We start from the raw sequence: 23524 nt of genomic DNA on the forward strand, positions 1-23524 counted from the left end.
TAAATTGCTGACTTTTCTGGCCACTATCCACAGAAGCACTTAAACACATGCTTAAGTTTTGCATTAATAATGTTATGTGCTCTGGTTACATGCAACATGCCCTAGAAATAGCAAGGCACTTTAAACCCAAGTCCCTGAGCTGCAGCTAGAGAAAAATCATCACAGCTCCAGACAGGATTATAAAGGTAATTTAAACATATTTTAGTGACACTGATTCCAGAGGTGATTCTCAAAGAAAAAAAAGTAACTACAGGGCTGGCACCCTGGTACACCAAGGTAAACTCCCTTTTTCCATCAATCTCTTCATCAACTGATAATAGCTGAAGAACATGAATGCCTTGGGAGAATAGAAATGTTCTGTTCAACCCAAACCTTCTTCTACATTTCAAATGCCTGTTTAAAACCAGACTCATTTCACAACTACCTGACTAAACAGATTTCTCTTTACTGAGCTCACCAGTCACCTCTTCAGCACTTGCAGTGTCCTTTAGGCAATGAGCTCCACAAGAGTCTTCTGCTCAGCCCTTCTCTGTCTTTAGACATAGCTCTTCACCCCTTGACAGCTCAATCCCAGCAGCACAGAGAAACCCTTTTGGTTTCTCTGAAAGAAAGTATGATGCTGCAAGGCTGGCAACATATTAAGCTAAGCCATACGTGTACATCAGAGGAAAAATATTCATGCCTTTGTTCAGCCCTTGGTTCAGTTGAAATGAAAAAAGCATTTGTTTTCTTTCACTTTCCCTGCTTTCCTATGAATTTCATCAACAATTTCATACAAGTACTGTGAGTCAAATACCAGCAGAAATAAAAAGGACTCTATGCATGAGAAAAAAAGGATCATTCTTTTTTTTTGAGGGAATAGTGTGATTGTAATTAATATTAGTTTTGAGCAACACAGAAAAGCCTCACGGCCATATAGGCTGAAAAGCAATATTTTCAACTTCTTTGATGTTTTCCCAAGGAGAAGATAGTGGCCAGAGGAAGAGAAATATATTTTACATTTTTAGGTAGTTTTCTTCTATTAATTGAAATATTTTTTAAAAGCAGTATGTTCATGGTATGTTAGTAGCTTGCTTCGCAGAGACTCAGACCCTGGACAGTATTGTTTGTAAAGGCACAAGTGCACAGGCTGACCACATGGATAGTGAGACATTTAGTACCCCCTCACCTGCAAAACTGTTAGAAATTTCTCAGATGGACAGCATTTCAACATCTGCATCTACAAGGTCTTGTATCTACAGGCCATGAAATCTGTACTGAGATGAAAATACAAGTCAAGATAGTTTAATTTTGTAGGAAACACTAAGGTAATTTCACCATCATTTTCCTACACTGAGATCACATTGTTTCATAACTTAATCCTCATTTTTGTGCAAACTTAGGCTGGTACAAGCTTTTCAAAGGAGAGTTGTGGCCTGCATCCATCTTAGCAAAGTTCTGGATCTGGAATTCCTAAAAGAGAGCTAAACTAGTACAGGAAACCAAATGTCTTCAGTGTCATCAATGCAGATACTGCATCAAGTACTGAGGGAAGCTAAAGCTAGCCAAAATGCTCTCTTAAACAAAGAAACTTAGGCCTCACCATGGACATCAGCTGTAAAATACAGTATATGGGAAGGGGATGAGGAGGACAGGGTGGTAGTTAATTCCAAAAATATCTTGATGTATGTTAAAAGCCATGAAAGAGCAAATTAAATTCATTGTGGAAAACACAATTAAGAGAGATCCCTTGATAGAACTGAACTGCTTTTTCCAAGATACTAAAATAGGAAAATAATTGTAGATAAGCCATATCAGCTGCTGTCTGCACCTCTGGCTTGAAAATTGTATTAAAAAATGAGGGGATAGCGACTCAAGACTGATGGAAGAAGCAGAGCATGGCCTCCTTTGTTGAGGCTAGTAGTAGAAGTAGCAACAGATATACCCATCTTACCTATCAGAGAAGATTTTCAGAGCTAGTTGCAGATAAAAGTGCAAACTAGGTAACTGGGCCACACAAAATTCTATGTTATTAATATTTCTGTGTTAATACTTTTGAGGTTTTTTTATGGAGATCTTATAAAGTGAAGCAGTTGCTTTGCATGGTTATTGTCATTAAGGAGTGCTGGCAGACATAGAGTGCAGTTCCTTTCCTTGAAAAACATTCTTCAAAGTTTTCATTCATCAGTATGAGTGACTGATGTTTGTATCAGTATTTTAATTCATAAATATGTTTTAGTAATGCAAATACATTTATTCTTTTCTTAACACTTTAAAATGACAACTTCAACAATCACTTCTGGAATGTAAGGCAAGCTAGTTAGTCATGATTGACCAATGGCTTCTTTTAGTGAAAGATATGTTCTGAGAGGACTAACTACAGAAGAAAAGACTAACTAAATCTTGGTATATATGCAAGTGTAAAAGCTGTGTAAATTACTTGATAGAGTAAATAGTGTTTGATGCTTGGCAGGAAATTAATTTCCACACAGGCACGTGCTATGACAGTGTAACAGCATGACAGCCCCTGGAGAGCATCCAGTTAATTACTGTATTGTTCTGTGCTTTGTTGGTTTTTTTCTCTACTGTAAATCATAGACACAAGGTGGAAATCCATACTCCAGCAGCTGTGATAATTATCCATGCAAAACAAACATAAGAATTTGTTTTTAAGTTTCAGGGACAAAAATGTTTGGGCATCAAGAAATGCATAATTTCAAATCATGAACTCAGAGCAGTACAATTTTTAAGATAATTCCTTGATTTAGCATAACAATTAAAAATTAGATTTCCAGGTTGGGAAGTACATTGCTTGCAGCAATGTTGAACTGAACTTCTTTTGAGCCAGCAGGCCACCTCACACTGTGTTCTGCTCAAGGGCAATGTAAGAGGCAGCCTCTCCTCTTCCAGTTTAATGCACATCCCGTACAGAGCTAGGAGCTGCACTCCATGATCCTCCTTTGAGCCCCTTCCCACTCAGCGTATTCTTTGACTCTACTCTATGCAAATTCAGAAAAGCACATTCAGGAGCGGGCTTGTGAAAGCTGGGAGGTTTCAGCTGATGGCAGGAGTCAGCCCTGAGATGGGGAGAAAGAAGCTGAGCAAAGACAGGGACTTAAAAATCTTCTCTGTACTGGGAGGTAACAACTCATCCAGGATCTCTGATGGGCATAATATTGGATTTGTGTATTCCTATAAAATTTGTATGGAGGCACTCAAGATGCCAGACATCAACCCATCAGACATCTTTTCCAGCAAGCAGGAAAAACCATTCTTTGGCCATTCTTCAACCAACCATTCTATTAAAACCACTCTTCACATACAGCAACTTCAGGAAATCAGTAGCCACTGCTGATTTTGGCTGGTTCCTTCCAGATCTCACAGTAGGCAAGAGCCTTGTGCAAGAAATCTGATACAAATCAAAGTGTTCCACTTTGAAATGCAACCATAAAAGGAAGAACAAAGACAGAAAAGATAGAAACAGAAGACAAAATATGAACCTGTATATATTTTCCTATCCTAATGAAGCCTCATTCTTCCTGACCAGTGAGAGTAATTTCATCAAGTGAGATTTTGTTTGTCTAAGATTACCTTTCTCCCCCTTGTATTGATTCTGCTTTCTTTCAGTTTTATTTGTGTAACACAAAAATTTTAGTATTGCAAGTACCTTGAAAACAGTTTTCTAACAAAAGCTGGGATTTGGGATGCGATAGGATAGGTGCAGCGCAGAGAATTCTTCAGAAAACATTTATTATTTAGTAAAACAGAAAACATTTTAAAAAGTAATTATGACAAGAGAGTCATAAAAGGAAACAAAATAAGTAGTGGAGAATGAAGAGATATAAAAACAAAATAAAGAAAATCTCGCCTGTACATGTGGTTTTGTATGAAGGTATGAGCAATGCATTAAAATCTATCAGACAAATCAATGCAGATTCACATGCAGCCTGAGTAACAGATTCCTCCTCATTGTGTTAGGCAGCTCTCAGCTGTCAAACATGAAATGGTGCAGCTCCCCATCCTTCCTGCAGCACTCAGGGATGGACAGCAGTAGCACTGCCTTGGAGGCAGCTGGAGGATGCCAGAGCAGTGTGCCTTGGCTCAGTGCAGGGCAGGCTCTCCTAGCAGCCCCAATTCCAGTCAACAAGAATGTGTCATCTCTCTATGGAGCCTGAAATTTGGAGCTTTCCAGAGGTGTGCTCGACACATGGAAGTGAGCACAGCACCTTTTCTCTTTTATTTTGAGAGAGTAATCTTGGTGATGACAAGTGTGCCAGGTGAACCATCTTTGCCTGAAGGAACCTCAGATCCAGTTCTCTGTGCTGATGTCACAAGCAATTAAAGGCAGAGCCAAGTAAAAAAATTACACACATATTCACAGATCTATTAATTCCTTCTTTTTATCTACATCGTCTGTAATAATTCCAATTTCTTTCCCTTTTGTCCAGCATAAATTATTTGGGCATCTTCCTTTCTACTCCTACCAAGTCAGATATTTAAATTATTTTCTGCACAAGAGTCAGCTTTGCAGGAAAATCCAAATAGGAGATAACCTTTGGCATAGCCTTTGGAGATGTGGACAAAAAGTCTCTTCGATTGATTTTACAGCTATTCCATATAAAAATGGAAAAACACATGAATTTCCCAAATTTTCTGCCTGGTGGAAGGTAACGGAAAATCACAGACAAAACCAACATGCTTGCTTAGGTTAACTGAAAAAGCTGAAATTCAAACCTGACACTGATCTCAACCTATCAACTACTAAGTCCAGAACTTTCAAAAGAGTAGCTCTGTGGAGGGACCTCAATTGATGTTCACCTAGCATTTTTTGTGTATCCTGACAGAGAGCAGTGGAAGGCATATCAACCTTCCTTAGGCTTATAGCAAGGAGTCAATTTCCAAGCTTCTCAATTCCATGACATATTTTTTCTGAAAGCTCAAAAGTCTAAAAAAAAAAAGGTAATTAAATATTTACTGTTAGATTGTTTAGTTTTTTTCTTAAAGCAGCTACCACTTGCTTTTACTGAAATAACATACTGGTTTTTTAATCACTGCAGGAGGAGAACTGTAGCACATAAGATTTTGTTATAGCTATGAAGCAGTATCTTAAACCAAAAATAGAACATAGAACTAAAATAAAAGACAAGTCAGAATTTAAATTAATCTTGAGTCAAGAAAAACTGTTAGTGCAAAAGGCACCTAAGGAGAATTGGAAGTCAGGTCCCCAGGAGGAAAATTTAGATCCAAATAAAAGTGTCCCATTCAGAAATAGTCTTCCTCTGCCTTCCCTAGAGGGTTTTGCAGTCATTAGATATCTTGCCTCCTGATCCAAATTGTCTCTACATCCTGCTTCACGAAAAATGGCCCAGAGTCAGCAGCTGTCAGCCTCTTCATTCCTGCTAAACCCCCTCGAGGAATCAGACAAAACTCCCACTATTGCTTGATGTCTGCATTCCCATATTTCCACAAGGCCTCTGCTGAGACTGGGATCTCCTTTGACCCAGTCTGCACATAAACCTTTAACAAGAGCCTCACAGAAGGTCTGTGTCTGCTCCTGGGCTAATGCAGGAGAAATAATTCAAAGTGTCCAGGCTCTGAGAACAGAGCAGGAACACGGCAGTACCACCAGAGTCTCCATTTTTTTTCTGAGTCTGACCCAGTATTTCCTCCAGGCTGGATGCCACGGGGGTTTCTTCACTGCAATGTGATGTTTCAGATATCCTAGTCCTTTCCTGAATCCAAGAGAAGGTCTTTGCTGTAAAGATTATATGGCAAAAAGCAATAAATAACACATCAAAAAGAAAGGTGGAGTCACTCCCACAAGGCCACAGCACAGGATGGTCATCAAACCAATACCAAAGCCCTTCTCACCTGACTCCCAGCCCAGAATGCTTGGCATACATTTAGTAGGAAATCAGGGTTCCTGTAGATCAGCCGCAGCACCATGGATTGAATTTATATGTGCACAGTTCTACTTAATATGACATATTCTGGTCCTCACAACATCCTCCAGCCTCCTCATCCACCCAGAAAACCAGCTACCCTGTATGGCCCAGGCTTTCTTAAGTAATCAGCATAGCATGTTACTTGTTGGTTTACAAAACGGCAGTAAATGGACAGTTTGACACGTGGCTTCAATGAATTCTTGAAATCTGCTCTTCACAAGTATTGCCAATAAAGCAGCTTAAATCTTTAGCAGAAGAAATGAACATGAACGTGCTGATGAATAAACCCAATTTGATTTAGCTTAAAATTAAGTATCTTTGAACAGAATACTCAAATAACTGGTTCTGCATGTTTGTCCATTGTCTATACTTCACATGTTGCTATTTTTCAGGAACTCAATAGAGTGCAGAAAGGGATATAAACAGACTGTCAAACTCAGTATGTGCAGGTCAAAGGAGCATAAAAATATTTTTTTTTGCCTTTTCACTATTCTAAATGTCATTGATGCTGTACTGAGAAATTATTCAATATACTGGAACATCCTATTTCATGCTGTGTGATTTCTGATGTATGGTATTTTTACTCTAGGTTAGTAACTTGGAAAACTGACTGGAGTTGTGTAGCTTATTAGCACAACTCCATTCAACACCGTGTGCTTGAAGAAGATCAGCTACTGCATTATTGAGCTATTGATTACTGGATAAGAAGCCAAATCACTCTCTATTTATGTAACATTGGCAGATAAGTATGTGATGGGCCACCACGTAGCAGGTCTCCAATGAATACACCAATCAAACTTACAATTATTACTTAAGAGGAGAGGAAAGCTTCAGAAGGCAAAGCAATGTCATGGCTGTACACCTCTGTACATGAGCAGTAAGGACCAGGTTAGCAGCAGTGGGGATCATTGCTGGTTAATGGAAACTTCTTTTGCATCTGTCTTTTGGCTTACGTGGATTAGGGAGATCTGTGGACTGTTGTCATTATATTGCAAGAGTTCTATTATCATTACACTGCAAGGGTTCCATATTACTAGAGTTTCGTACCTCCTTGATATTTCTCATAGGCAGCCCCAGGCACTGACTCTTCCTTGTCCTCACAGCAGCCAACCAATCCACTCTTTTATAACACTCTTCTGATTGGCTACAGCTGTGGCCTGTTAACATCAGGCCTGCTCCTAATCCTTAATAATTGGCTCAGCTGCAACTCTTTAGGGGGTAAGATTACTTTCTATACTACCTTTATTTACTTATGTTCTATCCCCCTACACGTGATAATCCTTTTTTTGGAACACAATTAATCTTTTTTGAAGGACATATCATGGACTTGGTTGGACAAGAAGCGGACAAGAAGCCAAGCCTACTACTTCCCTTTGTGAACTACCACAAATATAGCAAGATTGAATTTGGATACCTTTTTCTGCACAACTTTGGCTTGTACAGGCACTCATCCAGGCCTTCTTTCCATTAAAGTGAAAGGTCCCATGGTCCAAGTAAAGCAAGTCACTTGGCCTAGCTCTCCATGGGCCTCCAGTTTGTCTCATTTTTCTGTTTTACTGGCTACTTACCCCATAGAGTTTCTAGATCTCATTTGGGCACTGTCATGATTTCACCCCAGGCAGCAGCCAACCCCACAGAGCCACTCTCTCATCTCCCACCAGCAGGCTCAGGGAGAGAATCAGAAGGGTAAAAGTCAGAAAACTCATGGATTGAGATAAAGACAGTTTAGCAGGGAAAGCAAGATCTGTGCATACAAACAAAATTTAAAAAGGAATCGATTCATTGCTTCCCATGGGCAGGCAGGTGTTCAACCATCTCCAGGAGAGCAGGATCCCATCACACATAACAGTTGCTTGGGAAAAACCAATGCTATCACTCCAAATGTCCCCCCTTTTCTTCTAATTCCCTGCAGTTAATATACTGAACATAATGTCATATGGTCTGGAATATCCTTTTGGTCAGCTGAGATCACCTGTCCCACCTGTGTCTCCTCCCAGTTTCCTGTGCATCCCCAGCCTCCTCACCAGCATGGCAGCAAGAAAAGCAGGAAAGGCCTTGGGTCTGTGCAAGCCCTGCTCAGTAATAACAGAAATATCTCCATATTATCAACCCTGTGTCCAGCACAGATCCAAAAACAGCCCTAAACACTTTACCACTGTGAAGAACATTAACTCCACCCCAGCCAAAGCCAGGGTGGCCACATTGTGACATTACTCAGCTCTTGCTTCCAAGAGACTGGCCTCAGGCAAATAGGAATTACTCTGGACAGACATTATGGGTTGGGACTGTCTCATTTTGAGACCAGCAATCCAGGAAAGCCCTGAACAGTTTCCTAGAGAGACTTGATCCTTGATCCTCACCTGTGATCATGCTAGCTGCCTCAGGATTTGAGAAACATTTCCTGAAACAAACCCACACTATTTTGGTGGATCACAGCATGTTTTCTTGTTTTGAATTCTTTGAATGGAAAATAAAAACATTCAGCTATTAAAAACTAATGGCCACCCTATGGTTCCTGGTGCTCCTGAAGGATAACATTAACACAACCAATATGTATCAGAGGGAACCAGCTGTATATGTGCAAGCAACCCTCCATACTTACACTCCTTCAAAGAAATTCTCAGATATTCCTTTTTCAAAAATATTAGTAAAAATATTGGTAAAGTTCTTCCTTTGTCATCTGCAAAGACAATGCAGATTAGGCAATTACACAGAGAGTAGGTAGGTCACCTTAGAAAAGCCTACACAAGGATACAGAAAATATATTTGAGCTACACTACCTTTGGGATTGCTTGAGAAAAATCCAGCTGGCATTTAAATTATGGAAACTTGCATTTTTAGATGGTAACAGACCATCACTTCTGGTCTCTAAAAATGGCTTCTTAAAAAAAAAAATGTACTTTAACTGGCCAGCTTACAGATCAGAAGATCCAGTAGACAAGATGACTCTATTTTATGCTTGAAAAATATTTGTCTTTTAACCAAATTCCCCCTCATCTGCAATAAACATAAATTCACTACAGGTCAAAATTCTTTTTTCACATGATAAATTCCAGTTTTTTCTCCTAGCTCCCTATTTCTGAACCAAGGAGAACAATCCCACAGAGAAATGATTCCATATGGGTGTTTAAAAAATGTCATAAAACCAGACTACTAATGTCTTGGAAGGCTTGCAGAGTGCATGGCACAACCACTGTTACACAGCTGCCCCTTCTGCTGCGGAGCAGATTCCGTGTCATTCCCAGCACCTGCAGTACAAGCAGTCACGCTTGCAGTGCTGCTCACAGGCTCCCACACCCTTATCTGATGTGTTTGCTCTGCGGGAGAGTCCTGGCGCTCATCACGGCACAATGGACACTTGTGGAGAGATCATCGTGCTGTAATGAGCATCTGGAGGGACGTGGGGAGGAGGATGCATTCCTGCTGCATGCGGGCAGCCACGGGGGAAGGTTACACTTCAAGTCCTTGGCACTGCGCTGATACTGTTGATAGCAATTTCAATGGAAACACTGTTATTAGCAAAATATTTTCCCCACCCCTCTGTATTGCTTACAACTGGCAGCGAAGCAGGGGAATTCCACTACTCGCATATTTTAAATGGTTAGAGAGATGATGTTTTTAAGTGGTCTTTTTGTAACACATTTTGGGAGGTTTGCCTTATGCTGCACTGCAGAGTTTGCATTTTTTTTAAAGACTGTATCCACGTACTCTGAACTGATAAGGAAATGTCTTCCTAGTGCAGTAGCTTTAAAAGACTTGTTTGTTTATGACTCTGTGTAATGCTATCAGTCAATATTTTCCTCCAGTACTAAGAAGTTCAAATATGATTTAGTATTAAGTAAAAGGCTGTGCAGTCAGAACTCTGAAATGAGAATTGTTCATGTGATGGGTAACTGCAGGTCTGCACAGTAGAAAATACCATTCGAAATCAGGGACTTCTGTAGCCCAAGTTACCTTGCCAGCTGTAAGGTAGAAAAATATTTCTTGCATCTTGCCTCAAAAAGGATCCAAAAAAGTTTAATGAGCCTAGTCCAATATTGATGAAAAGATTTATCTCAAAAAAAAAAAAGAATAATTCATTTCTCCTAAACTGTAGATAACTATCCTTTTAAAAATATATTCAACACTCAGTTTTACAAACCTCTGATTTCCACCTTTAAGATCCCCTTGTTGGCTGAGCTGATGAAACAGATAAAAGTTAGGAGTGAATGTAGCAATGCTGCCTGTCCTTTTCTGATACAGTGGTCTCTGGCACTGTGCACTGTTTTAGTGGTCTTTAGTGACAGTTCAAAGACAGAATTGCGGGGAAGATGCCCTATTACTGTTACACACAGCCTTCATTTAATCTAGCAGAGAGGTTGTGCATCCAAAACAGCACATAATTCTTCTTGTAGAGGCTGTGCCATAATTGTCACATTGCACTCACAATCATCATTAACATTTCCTGTCAGATCTGCTGGTAAATGAATAGCCAAATTGTTTCTCTGGTTAACTGTGCTTAGTGCATTTCCAGTAATCACCCAGCCCCTGCACGTGTTTGCAGCCTGATGCAGTATCAGGATGGGGTATAACTAAGTGACTGGTAAACATACAATGCTTTAATACAAAAAAAAAACCAAAAAACAGAAGCAAAAAATCAGAGGTGTTTTAGAAGCTCATCAGTAACCAACCTGAATGCATTTGTTTTTAAATTCTTCTGTCACCCCCTGTGCAAAACAAGTTTAAAAGTCCAATCTGGTACTGAAAATGTTTGAAATTGCACGCACAGTGTTGAATTTCAGTGGTTTAACTTAACTAACTCTGCCCACCAAACTGAAATTAAACATAGGTCATCACCAGCAGAACTCATTATATTGGAATTTCACCAGAAATATGAAGAGAGATATGTTCTTTTATTTGATTTTCTCATAAAAGAATGGAGCAGATTGGATTTTTAAAATTAACTTTACACTGAGATTTTACTATTTTTATAGCAGAGTGTAAGCCAGGGGGAAAAAAGCTCCACACTGCCACACACAACCCAAAGTTGGGGTGAAAGAGCTCTGATCCAGATACTAAACACCACAGAAAGAGTATTTTATAATTACATTTCAAAAGATCATATTTTCTCAGCTCCCTGTCTGCATTACACAGTCTTGCCAATGTAGGGTACTAACAACTGACTCTGATCATGATAATCTCACATAACAAACACCAGCAGAAAGGAAAGGGGGGAATCTCTGATATTTTGCTCCACTCTGACTGCAGTTTGGCAAGAATCTGTAATGGTTTCATTCCTCAAGAATCAGATTACCACACTTAAAGCTTCTTGTGAGAGCATTCTGTATCTCCATTAGCTACTCAGGCTGAATAACTGTATACATGTGTGTGTCCAGGCATGTATGTTAATATAAAACCACTGCAGTAATAGATATGTCAGAATTAGAAGTAGCCTATCATTTGCAATATTGTCAAATTTTGTAACATTTTCAAAATCACAACCATTCATAAAGAAGTTTTTCAAACTAAGCTTCTATCTCAAGTTCCTTTATTTGCAAAAAACACTGTGGCCTTTGGTACAGGGATCTTCCTTCATTGTTTTGGGGATAATGAAATATGGTGAATAAACAAATGAAAAACAAAGCCTTCAAAATAATCAAAATGATGGCCTGCTTAACACAACACAGGGAAGTTTGAATGCAGTCCAAGGATACCATACTGCTCTTGCTTTTTGCCAGGGAAGACAGCAGAGATGTCAGAGTAAAAATAAGCTTCAGTTGTGGTGGGTGCATGCTGTGGGGGCCAGAGCAAGAACCAAAGCTCACTGATTCTGCTGCCACTCATGCAGGATCCAGCACACACTCCCTGAAAGGGAGCACCCACAGCAAACTGGGGAATTTCCAGATATCTACAAAAGAGAGTGCAAGCTTGAGGGCAAGAGCAGCAATTTCATTCCCTTCAGCTTGATGCCCTAGGCAGCTACCTACTCTGCTTATGATCAGACCAGTCATGCAGTAGAAACAGGAAGAAGGAGGTGGATATCCTGACAAATCCACTAGATCTGATGTGTTCAGCTATTGACAGTGCTGTATTGTGTTAGAAAGATTAAAATAAATATAAGGTCATGCTAAACTGATGGGTTTTGTTCTTGTTGGGTACAGCTACTGAGTAACAGAGACATTCAAGCCTTAAGATTGCAAGGTAATGCTCCCAGTTCTACTAAAAGCATAGGAAAGAAATATAGGACACATGCAGCCCAACAACTCAGCAATTCCTCAGAATGCTTCACAGACTTTTTAAAATTTGGTTCTTCATTGGAGAGAGAAATGAGCTGCAAATGCAGATGGCAGGAGGCAACTTGTGTTCTAGGAGGCTCTCGCCTCTCTGAGGAGGAGAAGGGGCAAAAAAAGCACCACAGACTTCAAACAGAATTTCCAGTAATGATGTGTGTGTTACCACTTGCTTACAAAGGCAGAGAAAGAGAGGCAGAGAGAAAGAAGATCCTGATTTTCTGCCCGCTACAAAGCAGCGAAGCAGCTCCATTGATGAAATCATCATCTCTAGACTCTGCCTGCTGGGCACAGTCTGCTGGGACTGAGCATCGAAGGTGGAGCCTTTCATGTGGAAACGGAGGTGCCTCATGCCATGTGACCCAGAAGACAGCCAAAAGCTGCCTCATATTCAAAGACTTATGTGTAAAGGCAAATGAGACCAAGTTCAGTTTATTGTCTTAGAAAATAAGTACATTTGCTCCTGTTCTGGAGAGCAGGTCTTGTTAAAAAAAAACCTTAGTCTTGTTTGAAGCTGAACTGGGCTTTCATTTGCAATAAAGGTAATTGAGTAGAAGAAATAAAGGCATCATTATTATGATGCCTCCTGTTAGTTTTTTTCTTTGACTAGTCATTTGTCTAAGTGTTAGTGACATAGTAAGATCATGACTAATGCCAAGATTTTTTTTTAATATTGTTGACAAGCTGAAGGGCAACATGTTGTGTGGACTGTGGGTCAGACTTAGAGAAATCTCAATTCCAGGTTTCAAATGTATATTTATATTAGAGCTATCAAGTTTAATCTGTTTGCCATTTAAGAGTATAAAAATCACATACATGACTTATCAGAGAAACTATAAAAGGAATTAGTTTGGTTCTTGAATAAGCATGATGAAGTCATGGAAATTATTCACCAAGAACAAAAATTGGAAACTATTTTTGGCAGAGATTAAACCATAAGATATTTCTTTCAGCATTAAGGGGCAGGAGGTAGAGGGTCATGCACCCAGTGGCAGAAGAGGCTATGTATTTAAAATATGGCATACACACAACTCTGCTTATAATTAAGACTGTGCCAGCTTTTTACCTCAGCTACAACTTCCACAAATTATTCCTTCTTTCTCAGCAGTTGCCATAAGATAACCAGATACTGTAAATCACACACTGCCTTGAGTGTAAAAGCATTTAAATATTTTCCCTTCCCTCTTCTTGCCCCAAAGGAACCATTTATTTGAACTAAACTGTTGTTCCACAACACTGAATAAAATTCAGGAGAGGACATGAAACCAACATACTTATCAACTCAGTGTGAAAAAAAAAATAGTTCAATTTTTTTGAGGGGACCCATTTGTAAAAAGGCCTCCTGTACATCTGTTAGAAGAGTTGCGGGGCTCTGTTATTTTGCTCATTAACTCACTGAGTTATAAAATCTGAAACACAAACGTGAGACTGGTACCTACAGTTCATACAGCAACCTGTCAAACCCCACCTTTTCATCAAAAGGTTTTTCCAGAGCCTGAACTCTCATCTGAGGCAAAATCAATCCATCACAGAATATCCTTTGTGAAAAGGATAGACTCCAAAGGATAGAAACAAACAATTATTCTCTCTTACCCCACAATTATGGGGAGGAAAAATCACTTTCCTTGGGGGCTGAGACAAAAGAGGATACTGTCTCAATATTCAGGTTACAAATGGTGTAACCTGAATATTGAGACAGTCCCAGCAGAATGTTTAAAACAAGATACTGAGTAAATATGTGGAAGTCAGCCAGATTCACTTCTATTTGGTGAATAAAAACACTGAGGGAATTCAGAGCACGATTATGAAGTTGTAGATGCAGTAAGAGAGGGAGATTCTGTAGCCTATAATAGAGTAGGATATAACATCAAAAAAGAAAGGTGGAATGACTCACACCAGGTGAACACGATGAGATTGCAGTTTGTCAGAGCCACATCACTCAAAAGCAAGGCTGGTCATGCAAAACACCTTTCCATGGCACTGGCACTGTATGTTTGTGCATATCACATTGCCCATCCCCTCTCTGCAGATAATTGCATTTTGTGTTGCATTGACACGGCTTTCGCTCTTCCCACTTTGAAAATTCAGGCTGTCCCAACATCATAGACTGCCTCCATTTTCTCCAAGAAAAGACAAAATTAAAGAAATGTAAAAGTTATTAAAAGGAGTGTTGTGACTTTCATGTCTGGAACCTCCAGTTTAGAAACAGGTTTGTCTATCCCACATGGAAGAAGGAAGCAAACACATTTTGTAGGGCTATTTAAACAGTGTCTGTGGCTGCCTTTATTGAGAAAGCCCATCATTTAATACATGGATGATCACAGTATCATTATACATTTGATTAAAAAAAAATTGAATGATTCCCTAGCTTCTTGATACTTCCATAGACTCCCAATGTCTTAGGAAAAATCCTTCTTGTTTAGAGAAAAGAAAAAAGGGTTTTCTTTCTTTCTTTTTAGAGCATATTTTGTAGCTGTTTAAAGCTACTCAGGGGTTTGATATGGTAGCAGTTCTAACAGAACTAGTTCCTAGTGTCACACTAGAAAAAATAAGGAAATAATAAGCAAGGAGGTAAATCCAATCACTTTTTTTTTCCAAAAATATGGGAGGCAGAAGTAGACAGATATATGTTTTACAATGTTCAAGAATGAGAGTAATGAGTCCCTTCTACTAGTGATGTCTTACCAAAAAAATCCTTCTTTTTCCAGAAAAAAAATTCATCCAATTAGTCCATCAACACTTGTATTATGCTGTTTTCCTATTGTTGTAGCAGTAGAAGAGCTGGGCAGATAATGAATATTATTGAATATCATTGCAGCTATTTGTCAAATAGTACAGTTGATCTGTGGTGCTCATACACTAAAATCAAAGTTCTGCAATTGCAAAATTTAGTAGAAACTATCTTAAACGTGAAATAATGGTTGTTAATATTTGGAGCATTGCAACATAAAAATGAAAAATCTTCGAAAAATGCTTTTTTACAACACAAGCAGGCAGAAAAGATTATTTTGTTGTCCCCAAAACAACATAAATAACAAGGCTAAGTCTGGTTTTGGCAGTTTGCTTCATCACACACTGACTATGATCAAAAAGTCCTCCAGGCTTGGGATTTTTTTTGCACACTTATATTTTATAGACTCCAGTGTCTCTCTACTTAGTGTCATGACCCATAAAGATCCTCTAACTGGAAGAGGCATTGTGAGATCTCTGCCATCTGTCACAGTTCATTTGGTGAGGACAAGACCAGATTGGATTTGGACTGGACCAGACTGGATTTGACCTGGACCTGGGTCAACTTGTTAAAAATCCACTCTCACCAGCAGTCATACCAAAAAACTTCCAGCCACTTCTGTGTGACCATTCTGCCCCTGCTCTGGTGCCACATCAATGACTCGAGGCTGCCCTGTGGAGTCACTGAGCTCCAGCTATGTCCTTAGAGCCATCCCCTGGAGCTTAGGCACTGCCAGCACCTAGTCTAGTCGTCTATCCAGCTCAAATGCTCTGGATATATATCCTTCCACAGGTGCTGGGAGGTGGTCTTCCTAAAGGGCTGTAGCTGCTGGAGTCAAGCAAATGCACTGATCAGTGCAGAACTGCTTGTGTGAGTCTTCTTCCATCAGCAGCAGGACAGGCACGGAGAGAGCTCTCTCCCACTGAGCAATCCCACTGAAGCCAGACAAAGTGAGAGTGTGAAAAGCTTCTGGCAGGAGGGAGGCAGCTTTCAAACGTCTTTTGTGAAGCCATCTGCTCTTTGCTGATATCTATCAGGGCATTTATATACCCAAAATGAAAGGTATCCTTGCAAATAAATCGACAGGGTTCATATTACTGTACAATAGTGATGTAATCAAGCATGTCCTGAGTATTTTTATATTTTACATGTATTCACACAGAAAAACAAAATTATAAACTCTCTCAAGAATCTCCAAACAGTCTGGTAACGCTTCCTTGATAAGTTAATCCTCTGCAGCCATGCATGATAAAACGGACTCAGAATGCTTTCAAAAACCTTCATGCTTTTATCTTCAAAGGCAAGATGCATTTATTCTAATTTTTTTCTTCTTGTTATTTACCTCGTGTTTTCAAGGTCTTTAGGTTTCATGATTGCAAACCAAGATATTTAAGTTTCTTTTAAAAAAATTTAAAGCAGGCATGTTCCTGCAATCTCATGATTTCACTAAACTGGCTTTAAATAAAAGCATCAAATGTCACAAAATTGAGATGAAATCATCTTACTTAACATTAAAGCTATAAAATCTTGGCATGCTTTCTAGTGGAATCATTGGAACTGGTCTTGATGAGTTCAATACAGAAAAAATCAGAATTTAATTTCTTTTGCTGAAAAAAAAACAGAATTTAATTTCTCTTGCTCCCTTGGTAAAGGAGCTTCTAAGAAGGTCACTTCTTTTGCAAGGTGTACCTATGGGTCAGAGGAGAGATAAAGACACTGAACTCTGCAGCTCACATGAACTTGTTCTCTTTCCTGCCTGCAGCCTGGCAGCCTCAGAGAGCCACCTTCAACCTGTGAATAGCTGAGGTGCCCTTTGGCCTGTTGCACCCCCAGCTTCATCTGTGCCTGGTTCTCCCACATTCTACAAGAATCCTGGATTCACCCTGCCAGACCAAATCCTCATCCTAAAAGGGTGGCAATAGTGGACTAATAGTTTTGGACTTCTGACTGGGTTTGGGCAGATGCTTAATGGGCAGTCTAAAATTAAAGCCAGGAAACTGTTTTGAGGATATTAGATAATTCCTATTTTTGTTTTAAGCTGATTTTTCACAAATTGATAGATGAATAATAAAATTAGATACTTCTCTGAAAATAAAATAATGTCCCTTAAAACACTTTAGGAACAAAGTCATCCATTAACTCTACATAAAAAATACCCTTTTTTATTACTTGTAAGGAACTTTGATGTTCCTTAGCTGCCACTCTTGTAAGTGTGAATACACTTCAAAGCCTCAGGATTAAGGCCCTGTTTGTATGGAGGGAAGCTATAAACCAAAGGGTAGAAGTCTTACAATCAGAGAATATGCACATCCCCTTGGAATGTATTATTGTCAAGAAATTGTCTAAGATACTAAAAGGAGCTTTTTTTGCATTTAGATATCTTCCTTTTCTTAAACTGTTTGTTTATAAATGGGTCACTTAGCATAGCAGATGTTTCCTTGGCTCAACATATTTGTGTCACAGATGAAGAAAACTTTCTAACTCCCTCCCTTGTTTCAGCAATTATAATTTAATAATCCATTTTATTCATTTTAGAGCAGACAGAACAATTAGCTCAATATTCTGGTTGCTCAACTGTATTCCCCCCCCACCACCACCACCACCACAAATTTTTACTGATAAACTGCTGTGAGGAATTTCAGTTTCTCCCCAACAAAAAAATATAAACTCCCCATGAATGTGCAGTTTCAAACCACCAGAAATTATTCAGGAAACATCACTTAGCTGATTTATGCACCAGAATGTAAATGAGGCCTCCTTTATTTTTTCCCCTGCTACCAGTAAAGCTGAGGCATTCACCGCTTTCATTTCACCAAGTTCCCTTTTCTCCAGTTGCCATGGAAACCAGGGTGCCAGTCAGGCTGTCGAAGAGGCTGCCATTGCAGGTGCTTTGCAGATACTGTATTAATAAATGGAGAAATAAATAAATAAATGAGACCCCCATTTTCCTCAAAAAGGCAGCAGCAAAAAGCACATCACTTTGCATTTGTGTTGCTGGCATTTGTAATTTGTCTACCGAGACTTTACAGAAAACACTGCCTTAGAAAATGAGCTTGCATGTATTTCTTGTACCTGGCAAGCCTGTTGTGTATATTTACAGCCTTCTCTATAGCAATCAACTAAAATATTGAAACAACATAAACCAACTGAGTAGAAGAGAATTCATCCTAAAAAGAAAGGGAGAATAAGAATGTGTGTGTGCACAAACATGCAACTGCTGATTTATTCACACACATGTTTGGGTTATGTGCCTGGGATTAATAACAACTTCATGTCCTATTTGTACAATGATTCTGTTGTTCTGAAGAATTTTTAAAATATTATAGCCTTAATCTAAGAAATTAGAATCAACAAACCAAATAATAATTAAAAAAAAAACAAAGCAACACCCAGCCTGATTTTTAGCATGAGGAAATTTAGCTCAGGGAATCACTTATCAGTCCACCTGGTAATCCCCCATAACCTCAGAAGAATTTTGACTAAGTTCAATTAAATCCACCTTGAGTCTTGTGTGCAGTTTTGGGCACCAAAATACAAAAAAGACATTAAGCTATTAGAGAGCATCCAAAGGAGGGCCACAAGGATGTTGAAGGGTCTGGAGGGGAAGCCGTAAGAGGAGTGTCTGAGGTCACTTGGGTGGTTCATCCTGGCGGTTCATCCTCCTGACAAAAGACTGAGGGGACACCCCATTGCAGTCTGCAACTTCCTCCTGAGGGGAAGAGGAGCAGCAGGCACTGTTCTCTGTGGTGATCAGTGCCAGGACCTGAGGGAATGGCTTGAAGCTGAGTCAGGGGAGGGTTAAGTTGGATATCAGGAGAAGGTTCTTCACCCAGAGGGTGCTTGACAACTGGAACAGCCTCCCCAGGGACATGGTCACCAAATATGGCAGAGTTTAAGGATCATTTGGACAATGCCCTGAGACACACACTGTGATTCTTGGGCTGGTGCTGTGCAGTGCCAGGAGTTGGACTCAGTGGTCCTGACAGGTCCCTTCAGGCTCAGCATATTCTATGATTCTGTGATACTAAAATGGATAAAAATAGCACAAGCAATTATTCATGTAAAATAATTTGCAAATATTAGCAACTGGAAGAGAGATCAGCACCTCTGAAAAGAAAAGGCAAAGATGCTTCAGTTAGCTATTGCATTTAACACTTTTCATTAAGACAAAAATCAACACAAGAAGTGTCACTTCATTCTCTCCATAAAAAAATCACATTTCACTAGATGTAGGAAGTGGAGGGGCTGTATAGCTTACCATTGTACCTATGTAATATCTTAACTCTTTCCTGTGTAGAGAAAGCTCTACAATTATTGATGACTTAGGTGTTCATAACATTTTAATAAAATTTCGACTTTTTTTTCTGTCATGGTCCTGATTCCCCTCATATTTCTCAACAAAATTTATGTTAGTGTTAGCCTTCCAATGAATTAATCTTCTGACAGAGTTCTCCAGGTAGACTATCTATCCAACACATAGATTAAAATCAGCATATTTGAGACGTAAAAAAGAAAATACCAAAACATGAACAACCCACATTGCAGACCCGTAGAAGTGTGAGGCTCTGCAAATATTTATATTGAAATGAAGATGTCCTTGGGTTTCTCCACTTCTGCTCCTACAACCTAGTTATTGTACAAACAACCATGGGAAGAGTTTCTTTTTAGTATGGTTATTTCTTACGTGACCTGAACATGGTGTGGTGATAAGTGGCACAAACCCTAGAAGAAGGCTGGCAACAAGCAGTGTACCCAAGGGTCAATATTGAGTTAATTTTCATTAACTTGGACTGGATCTGGACTATGGAGTTGGGTGGACACTGAAAATTTGCTGAGGATACACAACTGGAAGGAGTGGCCAACACCAGAGGGATGCTGCTATACAGATCCCAACAGGCTGGGAAAGTGGTCTGACAGGAATTTCTTGAAGTTCATGGGGAACTGAAAAGTCCTGAACCTGGAAAGGAAAACCCCTTGCACATTATATTCTAGGGGCCAGCCAATTTTCTGCAGAAAATGAACCAGGTGTCCTGATGAACACCAAATTAAGATAAGCCACAAACATGTCCTTGTGGCAAAGAAGGCCACAAAGATGGTATTCTGGGCTGCATTAGGCAAAGTTTTGTCAGCAGAATGAGAGATGTGATCCTTCCCACAGTAGTGTAGAGGCCACACCTGGGGTGTTAGGTACAGCTCTGGGCTCCTCAGCGTGCACCAGAGAGAATCCTTAACAAAAGACCACTAAGATAATAAAGGGACTGGAGCATCAATCCTAGGAGGAAAGGGTGGGAGAGGAGGGACTGCTCATCCTGGAGGAGAAGAGTCAGGAGGGATCCCATCATGCATATAAATACCTGAAAAGATGGTTCACAGAGCATGGAGCCAGGTTCTTTTCAGAGTGCCCAGTGACAGGACCAGAGGCAGCGGGCACAAACACAAACACAGGAGGTTCACTCTGAATGTCAGAAAGAACTTTTTACTGTGAGGATGCCTGAGCCCTGGCATAGCTTGCCTCAAGAGGTGATGCAGTCTACACTGCTGAAGATCTTAAAAATCCATCTGAACATGATCCTGCTGCCATTGGGCATCCTTGCTTGAAGTGGGTTGGATCAGATGGTCTTTTCCACCACCAACAATTCTGTGATTTTGGGACATAAAATCATCAGTTTTCTCTGAAGAGTTTACCAGTTCAGGCTTCAATCCAGCAAACTGAAAGAGCCACTGCCATTGGAATCAGTGACACTCAGCATCTCCTTTAAAATCAGGCCTATGAGATGAAACACTGACTGAAAAAAGTCTCTCAAATTTTCATTGCTAGTATATTGAGCATCTTTGTCATCCTCTGTCATTCAGTATATCATCAAGTTTATAAAATTGCATCAAATCACTTCTCTGACTATTAAATCAGTAAAATTACTGGTTTATGCCTCAATCACTTCTTATCCATTATTTTTCCAGAAATTTTCTCTAGAATACTGCATATTCTAGAAGGAAGAAAAGAAATCTTCTCTACTGCACTGATGTGAAATGGTTTAAAATTCTACTCCAGCTGATGTAAACAGGCTGAGCCATAGCTGGAAAATACTATTTTGTGACTGTCATGATTCAGCTTTTTGCTCAGAAAATTAATGGAAATTACAGCCGAAATTTGATTGAAAGAGGCAACTTCTCTTCCACTTTCATCACCTTCCAGCCTGTTCCAGTTCAAGCATCTGAGATCCCACTGAAAAAACATTAACAAGGGAAGGTAATCAGAGGAAAGTTTGCTGCAAACATTCTTGTTCTTGAAATCAGTTCTAGTTTGACAATAGCATATGCATTATATTTTCTTGTCCTGAAGGCTGGGGGCGTGGGAGGAGGAGGAAGAAAACAAAAAAAGAAAACAAGAAAAGAAACTTATTTATCTGCATCCCTGGAGCAAAAAGCTGAATTTTGTGGTGACATCAAAGTAAATTGCAAAGATACATTGGTGGAAGAAGGGAGTAATGGGAGAAATGGCATGAGTTTAGGAGATGGGACATTTCAGAAAGTGAAGAAAGACTGAGATGAAGGAAAGCTTGAGGAATTCTGTTTCATGAAGGGTGTCAGCTGAGATTGGGACATTGCAGGGAATTATAAGTGTCTATGCAGTCCTGTTGTATAGGGTTCTATGCAGGGTGAGGGGGTCTCTTTTTCTGTCTCATTATTCCTAAAACCCCCCTAAGGTGTCCTCTCATGAATTACAAGTCATAACTCTTTTCCTTTCACCATCATTCCCTTTTTAGTCAGTTTCCTTCTCCACAAGCCTGCTTCCAGGAGGAACAGCTTATTTGGCTTATGAGTTCCTCATTTTTTACATTTGCTCCCTAAGTCATTGACAACTGCTAACACAAGGTAATGAGCTTGATGAACTTTACCTGTGACCCAGTATGGGTTTTCTCATGCTAATAGTAATTACTGGTTTTAGCATGGACTTTTTTAGGAACTTATCAACAGAAACTGAATTTCAGAGTATAACCTGCTTCACAAAAATAAAACATATAGAAAAGCAGTGGAAGCTATGGAGGTTTCTTCATCTACTTAATTAATTGCAGTCTGTAAGTTGCAGCCATCCATGAATTTTCCGTTTTCTTATTCCAGACCTTATGTGTTGTTCATTGTATTTAAAGACATATACAGATGCCTGTGCAGTTGGAAGTAGGCCATTCATGAATGTCACATTCCTACAGAACCAGTTGAAAAATGGAATTAACTGTCCAAAGATCACAGTCTTCTGTAACTCAAATGAATAGAGAACATTTTTGCCACCACTAGTTGTAAAATACATTCTAAAACAGGCTTGCAGAAACAAATCTCCAGAAGTAATATTTACATTCCAATGAGGATGTAAAAGAAAAAGAAAAAATTATGTAAAATGGATCAAATTACAGAAATCAAAATCTTGACCTTGTTATTACTTTTACATAGGACATTTTTTCAAAGCTCTGATTTGGAGCTACCAGTGGAGTGTTTCTAGGAAAGGCAAACAAACTGTTGCTTCTGTTTTCATTATTTCCATCTCATTTCAGTCTGTAATGTCATTTGATTCCAAGATCATTCCACAGCATAATTTGAACTAAAAACCCTTCCTTTCTGCTAGATAAATGTGCTGTTATATTTTCAAGCAGGCAAGAACCTATACAATTTTTACACGTAAATGGAAAAATGCTTATATTGGTAAGGGAAATCTAAGCCACATCCTTTTGTACTCTAACCATCTGCCTGCCCCTTAACAGATAAGATTTGTCAGAGAGGTGTTTTAACTCTAAGTGTGTCTGAAATTTCAAAATAGGCTGGTTTTTTTTCTCCTTTAGTGACCATATACATAAACAGAATGTAGGAATTTCTGGGTTTAGGTTTCTATTTTTCAGCAACAAAGAGAGAAACTTTTACTGTGTACCCCCATTTAGGCAAGATGGATTAGAGGAATGTCAACCCTACAAAAAACAATGAACCCCAGCAACATCTAGTAAAATTGGAGACAGCTATGACCATTTCTGAAACACATTCACTTCATTATCTACCACTTCCTTTTTAGATGCAAGAAAAACTCGATCATTTGGAGACAGGTAATTGAAACTTTGATTTAATTTAGATTTGGATTCTGTTCGAGTCCATCTGTACTTAATGTAAATGTTAAAAAGTACAGAAACAAATATGGATTGGGACCGGCAACACTCATCTGGGCAAAGCTTCCTTAAATTCAGTGTAAATGTGCCACAATTAAGTTTCAAGGTTGGAACTTGCTTGGAATTAGAGGCCATAAACATCTGCTGTATATTCTGTAATATTTTTCCATAAAATTTTTTCAAGAGACAATCTTAAATATGTAGTGCATGTCTTAATGAGAAGAGAGGAAAATTTGGTTTTGATTTTTTTTTATGATTACAAGAATACTGATGTCATAGAGTAAAATGGAAACGTATAGCAAAGTATTGCATAATTTAACCTCTTGCTGAGATGGAGCAGAAGATGCCAGAGGCCCTTGGTGGTAGTTACCACACTGTTTTTTGTTTTCCAAGCCTGGTAGAACTCTGGAAAACAGATGGAAGGGGACAAACCATGGAGTCCTGCAAATTTCC

This window comes from Molothrus ater, chromosome 3, assembly GCF_012460135.2.
Source record: "Molothrus ater isolate BHLD 08-10-18 breed brown headed cowbird chromosome 3, BPBGC_Mater_1.1, whole genome shotgun sequence".
NCBI classification, from domain to species: domain Eukaryota; kingdom Metazoa; phylum Chordata; class Aves; order Passeriformes; family Icteridae; genus Molothrus; species Molothrus ater.